Source organism: Zonotrichia leucophrys, chromosome 4 (assembly GCF_028769735.1).
Source record: "Zonotrichia leucophrys gambelii isolate GWCS_2022_RI chromosome 4, RI_Zleu_2.0, whole genome shotgun sequence".
Taxonomy (NCBI): domain Eukaryota; kingdom Metazoa; phylum Chordata; class Aves; order Passeriformes; family Passerellidae; genus Zonotrichia; species Zonotrichia leucophrys.
This window is the reverse complement of record NC_088173.1, coordinates 50,781,607-50,794,318: the sequence shown is the minus strand read 5'-3', so window position 1 is coordinate 50,794,318 and position 12,712 is coordinate 50,781,607. Positions and strand designations below refer to the sequence as shown.

The following is a 12,712-nucleotide window of genomic DNA, read 5'->3' as shown; positions in this document are numbered from 1 at the left end:
AAAAATTATTAAAGCATAAATAACCTCACATAAGAATTTTGGTTTTTTAAAAGAGATCGTTTTCCTTCATCTGATCCAGGCTTTCATCTCCTTAAGTGTACATATGGACATGGTCAAACTTCCTCTGACTAACTTGGAAGCTATTTGAATATTGCAAGTGTGAAATCGTGACCACACGTGTTCTATTAACACTTTGCATAGGAGAATTGTGTATGTGAGAGGAAAATCAGATGCATATATGAGGTGAAAATGGAAGCAGTTGGAAAAGGCTGGAAAGAAATAAGGGAGACAAAAAAAGAGAAAATAATGTTTTGCGTGTATGTAGCGAAACACATAATATAAATTTAGTTATCTAGGCTGTCTTCTAATCCATCATTTCTCAATACATCAGAAAATTGCTCATAATCTGCTTGAAAAATAACTGATTCATGCTTGGTAGAAATACTGTAGTGAAGGATTTTATGTTAAAGGCAGCAAAATGATGGTGAGAGACAGAAATATAAATATCAGTTCTGGAAATGATCGAAACTGTGCAAAGGTCAAAAGATTTTTCCATTTTTGTTGTACTAGAAATGAAAACTTCCAATGTAAACCAAGAAAAAGTTAACAGACTTCCCCTAAATTTATAGAGGAAGTATAAGTATAGATGCTATTTCTATCTCCTTTTGTCCACCTATTTAAACACACACACTTCATGTAGCACTGATAGATGTAGGAAGAAATATTTCAAATATCAGGTGACTTCTTTATATTGTGGGATGCTTTCATACTTTTAAATTTCGAAGGTCATGTCTGTCGGGTGGTTTTTTTAAATTATTCAACTCCACACCTCTGAGGCTCCTTCATACTCTTACAAACCCACATTTTTCACAGTTTTTGCAACTTGGCTTTTGAATGGATTTTGCTGGTTCTGGTACTGTACTCACTTTGACATGCAAGTCCAAGGTATCATTCTGTAGACCTTATTGCAATCAAAAACAAAAAAAATGGGGTTATAGCATAGCTACCACGTTTTCCTGACAAGTAAGCTCTTTTTTTCCTTTCTCCCTTTCATTTTAAGCTTTCCAAACAAAGAATTTTATGGAAAAGGGAGAACATGCAGAGAAAAGGACTTCCAAGGAAAAGATAAGGCTATGAGTAAAAATGTCTTCAATTTTTTCTTTCTCTCTGAAATGTAGCATGAAGTGAGGGCAGTGACTGTGATAATAGAAGGAAATGATAAATGAAGGAAAGGACACTTCAACATAATCTAGATAACAGGAAAATTTTAAATGGACAATTTAACATGAGAGTCTGCATGGAATTATTTTTCATTAAACAATCCAAAGCTTGTGATAATGCAAATGAAATCCATTTTTAGCTGCAGGAAATTTTGAGAATTTCAGAGGAATAGAAAATATGAGAATAATAATACCATGATGGTAATTCACAGTAATTATAGAAAAGCATAATTGCACAACACAAGCACTAATCAGAGCTCGGGAGAGTACTTTGGCATTCATTAGGATTTCAGAGCTATTAGCATTTACCTTTGTCAATGGGCACCACACAACAAGCAGTATTAATTTCATGTCAATCCAGAGCATAATTTCCCTGATCAGATATCAGTTCATAATAACAAACCACCAAGATTGACTTCTCTGACATGGATTTCTGTCAAGTATTTTAGAAAGAGAGCTTAACTGGGGACTGCCTTGGAGGTAGAAATGTTGCCCTTAAACTTAGGTGATCTCTGGAGGTTTTTGAGCTATCCACTCTATATACAAACTCCATCATTTTTTTTGTATCTGCTGGCCTAAAAAAGCTTCAGAACATTGCCCATGCTGTCCTTCTTCCTATCTTACAGGAAATTTTGGGAGCTTCATCCATCTGTGTGTGTGTTAATAATCAAATTATTATTGAACTCTGCAGGTACCTTGTGCTGCTGTGGTACATGTGCAACTCAGCAGTTGTGCTCCCTGGAGCTTCTGACCTGATGTACAGCTGATCCTGCATTATTCTCTGTCGAGAATTTGTGTCATTTACTTGTTGGGATTTTATTTCTGCCCCTGCTGACTAGCTACACTTTCCTTCTGCAGCTGCCCTGAATGCTTAATGTGAGGAAAAGAACATTTTGCAGTTCATACCAAATGGTGATGGAGGTGCTGGGAACTTTTGAGCAAATCAGAGTTAAAGGCAGAGGAAGAATATGGAATATTCTCTTAGGTTCAGTAGAAGAAGAGCTGTGTTTTGTGCAATAAAAGAAACAAAACTAGGTGAACATGAAGTGAGAACCTTTGGCTTATAACCATTTTTATGCATTATTGAAAATAGAATCTGTTCTTTTACTGTTATTTCCAGACTTTAAGAAGTTCTATGCCATGTGTATAGCTCTTGAAGGAAAAAGTTGTCTATAGGAGAAGACAGTGGCTGGCAAATAAAAGAATATTTCAATTTATTGTCCCATTAAGCAAGATACAACTTATCAGCATGCAGGTGGCTCATGTCCCATTCTGGAAATAGTAAAGTTTTGACTTAGCTTTACCTTTCTTCAGCTCACTCACTGTCACTGCTTTTCTCTGCCTTGTAGCAGGATTTTTCTCTGTTAGCAACTTATTTTTTAGCACACCGTTCTGACACCTTGACAGTTCATGTGCTAAATCAGACTTTGCAGTTACTGTCAGGCAGTTATTAGATGTATTGCACTTAATTAACTTTGCACCTAATTACAAGCAGTGCTGGCCGATTACAAAGGGCATAAATATATTAGTGCCCTGGCTGTCACATCATGAAAATGGCTGTTGGAACAAGTCAAGCAAAAGCAATTACCACATTGTGGGCACAGCAAAGTGTGAAGCAGAGTGCAGGAAGAGGGATGAACTGGAGTTCAATTTGTAGGAATTTCATTTTGCACAGCGCATTTCTGGCGACCCAGATGAGCAAAAAGTATGAGGAGAGATTTCCTTTCACGTGTGTGAAGGAAGAACTAAAGTTGCATAGTGAGAACTAACCTAAGTTTTGTTGGAAACCCACTCTCTGTATCTGTAAATAAAGTATGAAGATCCCAGTGTTAAGGAAGAAAAGCTGTCTAACATGAGATAGATGCTAAAAATTCTAAGCAAAACTTGTGATTTAGAATGATACAGTGCAACTGTTGCTTATACAGTAGTTGCCAAAATGAGAAGGAAAGCAGAATTTGGTCTCATCTGTAGAGGGATATGTTGTAAAGAGCAAATGTTAGCACTCAGCTGGCATTCCATGGAAATCTGTCTTGTGTTAGCACAGGAAAAAAAAACCATTTCTGCTGGAAAAGTAAGCAAGGCATTTGGAGCAATATTTAAAATTTTGTCAGTGGCTTTGTAAACAAGAATCTGTATGAGAGATGTTTCCTCCTGTATCAAGTTTCTGTTCCAAGCACCACATGCTCTCTTTTGCAGAGGAAAATGGACCATGTTATACAGGTGGCTTAACTTCCTGTTGTTATGCATACAGCTGTGGAGGAATGTTACCTTCATTCCACAAGAATCCTGGCCAAGGAGAAGAGCTGAGAACTGGTAAATATGGTAATTTTTTTTTTCATTCCTTTTTCTGCTTTGCAACAGGATAGTCTCTGAATTAGTAGTGTTTTGCAACAAAACAAAACGTTTGTTTTTCCTTTCAACAAAACTTAATTAGTCCTCAGTGTGTAGACAAACCACCCTAAGCCCAGTCACAGGAATTTGATGATCAACAGACTGTACTGTCCACTTTGTACAAGGTATGTAATGCTTTGTACTGAGGTCACACATGCCAGTTTTATATGAAGTGGCCAAAAAAGGTCACTGGAACTTGACCTTGCTTGAGGCAAGTAGAAAGAAACAGAGGGAGTCCCAACATGGTGCTGAAAGAGTGGCTGTAGGGCTTGTGCACTGTTGTTATTTACAAGCTCTGAATAAAAAGAGCTGTGAGGATGTGTGTAAACCTTTCCCAGCCCTGAACAGCCATTCACTGTTATTCACTTCTCAATAGGCTGGCTGTGCTGTTTCTGATAACTCATGGAAAAGCAGTGGTAGGTGGCCTTAAACACAAGTTTTGGATGCCTTTGCATGCAAAAGTGAGCAGACTCCTTTGTGTGCCACAGCATAAAGTAGAAAGTGGGGAGATAATGTGTTTGCAAAAGCAGCATTACATCACTGCTGAAAACATTGCTCAGTTAATTAAGCTCTTGGGTGGCCAGCAATTTTTACCCTGTATAAAATTAGGGACATTGCTGTAGGGAAATTGTGCAGGAAAATGTCCTGATGGAGAGGCCTGGGGGAGGCAAGCTCTGTCGTGCCAGTAGCTTTTCCCAGAGCCTTCCTTACTAATAGTGAGGAACTTGGCCCAGAAGAGAGCTTAAGTCAGTCAGGGGGTCATGTAGAGCTCTATGATTTCAGTTTTCAAGGGCAAAATATGCGTTTTTTCACTGAAGGATGCAAGGAATTAATGTAAAATACTGGGGACTTGAGTCTTCCAACACATCAATGAGTTATGTCTAGCACAAAGCATGTTGAAATGTTAATTGAATGCACTGGAACTACCAAAAAATAAAAAATAAAAGCACATCTGAAACTCCATACTTTGAGGAAAATGAAATAAAACAGCAGTGAGAACTCATTCCTGCAGAATAGGTCAGTCTTAGTGCTTGAATTTTTTTCTGATATGGATGGTCATAGAATCATTGAGTTGGAAAAGACCCCTAGCATCACTGAGTCCACTTGTAAATCTTCCACTGCCACCTGTAGAATATTTCACTAGCCCCCATGGAGTTCTTGGCTTTTTCCACATTTATCATTTTTGTACTGAGACAGAAAACAGAGCTGATTATCTGCTCCTTTTATTCTGTAGCTGAGATGTTTCTTGGTCATGGCTTCTGAGGACTTACAGCCTTCCCGGGCTCCCAAGATCCAAGGATGCCCTCTTACCTTGTCTTGAAGCATCTAAAGGAAAACTGGAAAGAGCAGTGATACATGAACAATTCCCAGGTATGTAAAAGCCCTCTGTTAGACTTTCTCTCTGAGCCTGCTTTGTTCCTGAAGCTGCACACTTTATAGTTTGACTTTTACACTCTGCTGTAATGGCTCTTTCCATCTGAGTGCATCGTGCTGCAGGAAGCTAATTGACTTTGACTCCTCTGCTTCTGTTCTCAGTGGGGGATGCCAGTTGTAATTCTCTTATTGATTGTTTAGAGCAATTAGCGGAAAACAAATTTTTCCAAAGAACAGATCATTTGGTTTTGTTGCTCTCCATCATTAAAGCTGTAATTTGTTATCTAAGAAACAATTTGTTGTCTGGGAAAAAAATTAATAGGAAACACATTCCATGTGTTTATTAGCCAAAGAGAGACAGGTTACCTCATCATTAATGTCATCAGTAATTAGCGCTCTCGAGCTGCCACCATCTGCACCAGGGGCTGGCAATCTGTCAGCAGCTTCAGATGCCAGGGCTGAGTGTGCTGGTCTGTGCCAAACCATGGGCAGGCCCTGTGTGATGCCCACGTTTGCAAACAGAGGTTGGCTAATGTAATTTAACTGGACAGGTTTGTTATATCTGTGACTACCACTCTGGGAAGGACACGAGACTTTAAACCTCCAGGGCAATTGCCAGTCATTAGGTCACCAGCAGCAGGCTGAGAATGCCACTCTCAATTAATCAGGTTTCTGATGCCACAACTGGTTTTTGTTTCCGTTTGGGACAAGGTTTGGAAAGGCAGTGTGGTCAAAGTGGCAGGACCTGCACTCACATTGCATCAGCATCACAGCCCTCCATGATAATTGGCAGATAAACCCTGACATTGGAGAGGCTTCTTAGCTCTTGTCATTGAAATGTCTTGTTCTGCTCCAGACTAAAAAGAATAAATTCTACTTTACACCAAGTGAAATCTCTTTAAATAATAATAAAAAAAAAACAGCCAGGGAAAAATGGAAATAATTCCGTAATATTTAGACTCTAGTCTTAGTGTTTTACTGACTTTTGCTTCTGTTATTCAGTTTGATTTTGTAGTTTTGTTTTGAGGAGAAGTTCTGAAAATTCTCACTGCTTGATAAAATTACCTGTGACGGTCAGAGAATCCTCAGATCGCACATGCAGAGATTTGAAGGCTTATGTAAGATTGGCTGTGCTTAAGTTTGCATAAAGTTATTATAAAATAAATTATTATACATGTCAGTGGTTAGAGGGTTATTTGTCTGGTAGTTTTTCATTGGTGCTCTTCTGTTCCATGCATTCAGTCATGTGTATAATACATACACAAGTGTGGGTGGAAGTTAAATGCTTTCTATGGTACATGCTTTTAAGCCTACACTAAGGTGTATTACTTCAGGCATAATGGAAATTATAATTAGGGAATATACAGTAATTGTGCTTGTTGATAAAACCTGGACATTTTCTTCTTGAGGGCCAGTGGAGCACAAAGCTGTTAAAAATGTGAATTCCCTCTGACATTGTGGAAAAATCCATTTCACATTTGTAAAGTGAAGCACAATTTCCAAGGCACTGCCAGATGTTTGCTTTTGATGCATGAAGCCTAAGTACATCCAAGGAGCACTCTGTTGTTCTGATGTGAGAAATGTGAACTTGCCTTTGGAAAGCCTGGATCTCAGTCAAAGGTGAGAGGAATCAGGAATTCAGAGTCACTATAATGCATTTGTAAAGATCTGGTGTTAGCAGGAGGTGCAGTTGGATTATTTGGTCTCTTAAAAATAGGCAGAAATAGGTCATTGGAGGTAAAAGCAAAACAGGGAAGAGTATGAAGGATACTAAGAAAGCTGTGATGTCTCAATATGAAAGAAGTTGTTCTGGATATATCTATGTCTGTATAGGTACATAATTTGGCAGGTGAACAATACAAGGAAGGAAGGAAGTCACAGGATATTCCTATTTTCTTTTTCATTTCATTATTTTTTTTAAATGTTTATTTACAAAAGGTGGTTTGCACTCATGTACTGATCCAAAGCATCTTGAATCTAAATATTCCTTTGTGTTTCAATTGATTTTAGGCCCAGCCATCTTTTCCAGTACTTTTTGCCTAAATTTATGGCATGAAAATTTTTACAGGACTTGCTGCTGTAAGAAATCCTCTGTCCTAAGGAGCATACACTAAAGAAGGAATAAACATGCCATGAAAAAGTCAGGTGTTTGCTATCCAATAGGAATGGCAGTCTGCTTTGTAAGAATCTTTTGTTCTTTTGTCTAATTTTGTGTCATTTCAGTAGGTTTTTTTATGTGGTGTCCCAATTTGCATATTACCGCATATAATTTCAAATATACATGTTTATCCTGAGGTATTGGTGGATCAGTACAGAAGACAAAGTCATTTGAGCTTTGGGATTAGAGGAGTAAAAAGAGATTTTAGTTGAAGTATGGGCATGTCCTAGAGTACAATTGTAACCTCTCAGTCATTTTTCATACCTAATGTGGAAAAATGCCACAGATACTAAAGTTAAATGTGATGCCAATACTGTAAATCCAGTGTAAGGATTTACTGTATCACTGAGCTCTTTAAAATGTTCCTTGGCTTCACTTGGAAGCATTAACTAATTCCAGGTGAGTCACCTGAGACAACAAACCCCACTGTTGGTAGACTTCTATCAGGCAGGGCATGAGGTAACAATTCTCAGGGGGCACGTGTGAGAATATTGTGTTACTGTGTGGTTACCAGCATTCCTATACTTCTCATTAGTTTATACTGCACTCTGTTATATGAAAATTAATTTCTGTTAACGTCTACAGTCAGGTAATGTACACATATCACTTAGTGAACATAATATACCTTCAAATATTAAATTACAGCCTTTCTGCCTCCCAGGCAGACTGTCAGAGCTGGTGGTATAAATTAATATGTAATGCTGCACAGCTAACAAATCCCCTTGAGCCAAGAGAACTGAAAGCAGCTCCCAGAGGCAGGGCTGGAGTCTTCTACTGGAGGCTACTGAAATCAATAGAAAGACTTTTAATGATTTCATTAATTGCTAAAATAAAGCCATCTCAGGTCTCCCAGTTTCCCACCTGGCTATGGATTGTGCTTTCCAGCAGGAGTGAAGGTGATGAGAAGTGAGCAGTCCCTTTAGACTAAACAACTAAGAAACTAAACCACCCATGATATCATTTTCATTTAGAAAAATAGGATGTAATCATAAATGATTATTATAAATTGTTTCTTGATTGTAAATAATAGACAATGGATAATTGATTGCAAAGTTCAGTTAAGAAAGTCAGCCTCAATGTGTCTTATTTGTGTCTGTGGTTATCACTGGTCAGATATAATTGCATACTTGTCACATTGCAGCTCTGGAAAATTGGTTAATGTCACTGCAAATTGCAGGTTTAAAAAAAGTAATTATTATACATTTCTTGACTATTTTTAGGTTAAGGGGGTGTTTTTGTCTGGTGATACAAACCAAAGCTTAAAATAGTTAGAGGTGACTCAAAACATCCTCAAAATACCCATTTAATTTTAATAAGACTTGGACCTGACTGTAGGAGCAGAATTGTTTTAGCACATATACAAAACCTGGTAGTTGGCAGAGTCTTACATAGATGCTATGGCAAATTAAAATTTAATAACAAAAACTGCTGCTTCTGATAAATGAACAAAGTGACATCAAATAGCGTCGCTGAATACTCCTAGAAACCACATGAGCTCCATTACAGGCAGATAAAATCTAGGATCTGACTGTTAATATCTATATTAACAAAGGCTAAAGAGGCTCAGAATTGTTCCTTTCCTGAGTAAGTGACCATCAAAGCAGAATCTGGGCCTTGTTTTAATCATCTCTTTGTGACAATCTAGTTGGATTATTGAATGATGGGTGTTTTTTGGATTATTGAATGATGGTGTTTTACCTGCTGCACTTATTTCTGATTACACACTGGTACAGGGCCCCAAAGCAAGGGCCTGCTACTGGATGGGACTTACAAAGTCCAGTAGGTGTTTGTATGGCCAGCATCATCATCACCCCCAGATATGAAAAGGAATCTGGGCAGATTCCTGGGCAGATATCTGGAGGCAGCGGGGTTCCTTGCCAGGCTGGAGGTATCAGGACATTTGGGAATTGTTTTAGCTGACAGACTGACCTATGAATGCAGAGCTCTTGGCAAAACAATTAGGCAATGTTTCCAGTACTGAGCACCAACCCCAAACGTTTCAGCCTGTCTGGTCTTTTTCTCCCAGCTTCCTTCCTGCCCTTCACAGCTTTTTTGTTTGTTTGTTTGTTTGTTTTGTTGTTGGATATATCTTCACATTTATTGTATCAACAGTCAACTTCTGAGATTCTTCTGAGCCATGCTGGCACTGGCATTTTCAATCTGTCAAAGTGCCCAGAACACTTCAGCAGAACCCTCTTCTGGCAGTGCTGGCTATCAGATCTGAGCAAAGGCAGCTCAGGTTTCACAGTGCCTGCTGATACTTGTGGGGATCCAAAAAAGAAACTGAATTTGCCCAGAATGTTGTGGCATATCCCAAATGCAGGAAAGGGGGTTGTGTGTCTGAATCCTTTCTCCATCACAGCTGCTGGAGGCAGAGCATAGCTGGGACAAAGCCAGCCCCATGCAGCAGAGCTCAGCTGTGAGCTGAGGAAAAGAGAGGTGTGGTAAGAGTGGCCATTGAGAGAAATCCACTGAAGTGAACACAAGTGTAATTGCAGCAGGACTGCATCCCTAGGAAAACTTTCTTTTCACCTCCTTTGACCACAGGCTGTGAAGCTTCCCTCTCTTTCTCCCTTTATATCATGATCATCTCATGAAGAGTTACCCCCCACCAAAGCAGAAAAATGTCTAGAAAAAATGTGCTAGATCTTCTTTCAATCTCTTTTCTACTGGGAAAGCTTGGCTGCCAGGGGTGTAGAGACAGCACTAGTATTGATCTATGAGTTGAGAAAATTAACAGGGGTTTTTTTTTCTTTTGTTTTTTTTTTTTTAATGGTTGGATCATAACAAACAATTTGATTTTGAGTACAGACCTCTCTTTTGTAAATGTAGCCCCACCAAAAATGTACTTTTTTGATATGAGCCAGAAGAAACTTGCCTCAGGTCCTAATGGACCTTAATTAGCCATCAGACCCTCACTTTATTGAGATCTTGGTAAGACAGAGAACTGCTTTCTCTTTTACCAACCTTATTGGCTCAAATAATTCAAGTTTAGAACTTCACAATCACTCCTCAGTGATAAAAGGACTCTTTGTTTTGGCTCATGTTCTTTGAGATGGGTGATTTTTGAACATCAGCTTGAGGTGGACTGTTTCACAAGTGCAGTTCTTGGAAAAATTCATCAAATTCTTTATGCAAACAGACATGCTTATTTTTGAATGTTAGACTTATAACTCAGTATTATTTTCAATTCTTTGAGATTTTTTTAATGGGGTTGATCTGATATAGGAAAAAAGGAAAGCATTTCCAGTCTAGATTACATATGCAAACAGGAACGGAAATTGCCTACAGAGGCTTCATGCTTCAAGTGCATTGTGAGATTCTTTTGATATTCAGCCATGAACACATTCTGCATAATATTCCACTTCTTTTGTTTCATGGTATCAAATGAAGACTGAGACATTAAAAGCAGGGCTTAAGAGAAATGAAAAATGTCAGTAAAAGCAGCTGATGAAAACCTTATTAAACAGCCATGCATGTCAGGCCGTGTTCCTTCTGTAATGTATATGTTTGTAATAACAGCTCAGAATTCTGCAGGGACCTGTAAGTAATGAACAAAATTGGTCAAGCAAAAAGAGAAGTTATTGGAAACTTGAGTGCTGTGGAGTCCCATAACATGCAAACTGTACATCTGCATAAAATAAACCTGTGCCCTGCTGGTAGCTTTTATACTGTTCCCCTTGTATGCATCAATTTGTTTGCAGGGTTGAGTTTACTCCGGTAAATTTTATGGTGAGAATTATGTCCCCAGTTTCCACAAGTAGCCAACTTTCATTGTCAATGTCAATAACAGGGCAAAATGTAAAACTGAACGTGACAGGCAGTGTCTGTCTCCAAGGAGAAAGTTGCCCCTTTACCTAGAGTGGAAAGTTTCTGGTGTTAATCTGTGTTTCCCAGTGGGGGAACAGAATGGCAAGGGCAGAGAATGATCAAAGCATTGCAAATGCTATGTGAAGGAAGCTGCAGTGTGGAATCAAGTCAAGGGACACCACTTGAAGAGTTAGGCTGTACAAAAGACACAGAAGAAGGAAAACAAAAACATTGACAAACTCTAGTGAAGGGGGTCTGTTAATTTGCCTAGAAAGACAAAAACCAAAGTGATGTAAAGAGAGTCTAAAATTGGTAAAGAAACAAAACCCATTGACTTGGAGCAAAAGTTGCACAAGAGTGTCATGTACCAGAGTACTGGAAATTATTTGCTTGGAGCTCTTAGAGTAATGTGAGTAGTAAATAAAAGCAGAAACCTGTGCTCAGCAAGGTTTTGAGATAGGACAAGCATGTTTTACTGAAGCCTCGGGCTCTTTCTTGGTTCTGCTCTGTCAGAAAATGGTGGTTGATCTGAGGGAGCTGCCTTGAGTAAACCTGATGGTAGGAAACTGGAGGAAATCATGGACCTAGAGGAGTTACAGTGCAAAGTGGGGTATTTCCTTGCCTCTAGCAATGTGAAATAGGAGAAGGGTGGACAGATGGAGGGATGTGGGGAAGGAGATTGTAAAGATCTTGCTCTTTTGGAGCAAGTGCTCACTCCTGTGGATGGATTGCTGGGCATGGGGAATGCAGTGCCTGTCAGATGCCTGTGCATGTGCTCTTGAGCTGCACCCCTGGACTTCAGCCACAGGCTTTTGGTGAATACCTTTTGAAAACATGGTGTTATAGGATCTGCCTTCACAGAGCTCCCTTTGCAATAAATAGACTTTATGGGCTGTACTCAGGGGGCAGAGGATGATTTATGTGCTCAATAATATTTTTTCTGCCCTGTGGAGAAATCTTTAGACTGGCCAGCAGGCCTAGAATCAGGGAGGGTGCTAGGCTGCTGCTGGAGTGATGATTTTATACTGAAGTACTTTGAGTTTTGTTTTGGTCCTGCCATCATCAGTATCAGCTTGCTGTTGTTGTTGTTGTTGTTGTTGTTGTTTTTTCTTGACCCATGCAAGATAGAGCTCGCCTCACCTGCTCTTGGCCATTATTTCACATCTTCTGTGGACCCTGCAGAGAGCCTGAACAGCTCCATGCCAGTTATCTTATGAGTGCCAAAATCCTCTTTGCTCCATACACCATGAGCTGGAGCTCAAGTCTTTTTTACAGCCCAAATTGTTTGTGAAAGACACTTTGACTGTGAATTCCCAGAGAAAACAGAACTGACAGGATGAGAGCTTTTCCTCAGCTTTCTTCAGGTATTAAGGAAAAAACTACAATCTGTTTGGCTTCAAGGTAAAGAGCAATATTTATACAACTGAACCTAAGGACATGACACAAAATTCTATTTATTTTGTGGTCTGCAGAAAGGAAAATATCAAATGAACTTGTCTACTCTGTATTGTAACAGGCTAATTCTCAGAGTAATGCCATTTAAAATTCAAGTGTCCTCTGGTTTTGAATATCAGTTTGACAGGCACTAATTAGTCTTAAATTTGATAAATACTAAAGGAGTGAAAATTTATTTTTTCTACTCGTCTCATGGCTAATCATTTGTAGCACCTAACAAGCTCCTTTCATTCTTGCACAAAAGCTTATAGCATATCAGAGAATCAGCATCACAGGTGGCTTGTCAGTGAGAGAAGAAGCTCAG

At 39.0% G+C, this 12,712-nt stretch overlaps 1 long non-coding RNA gene across 1 annotated transcript in view; it reads left to right on the top strand.

Annotated features, from left to right (window-relative positions):
- LOC135447001 (uncharacterized) overlaps positions 1-3,534 on the top strand; it is a 34,631-nt gene extending 31,097 nt beyond the window's left edge. The window contains exon 3 of the long non-coding RNA XR_010439966.1: positions 3,417-3,534. This is a non-coding gene — a long non-coding RNA (uncharacterized LOC135447001). The remainder of the gene's footprint in view (positions 1-3,416) is intronic.
- Positions 3,535-12,712: the final 9,178 nt, after the last annotated feature.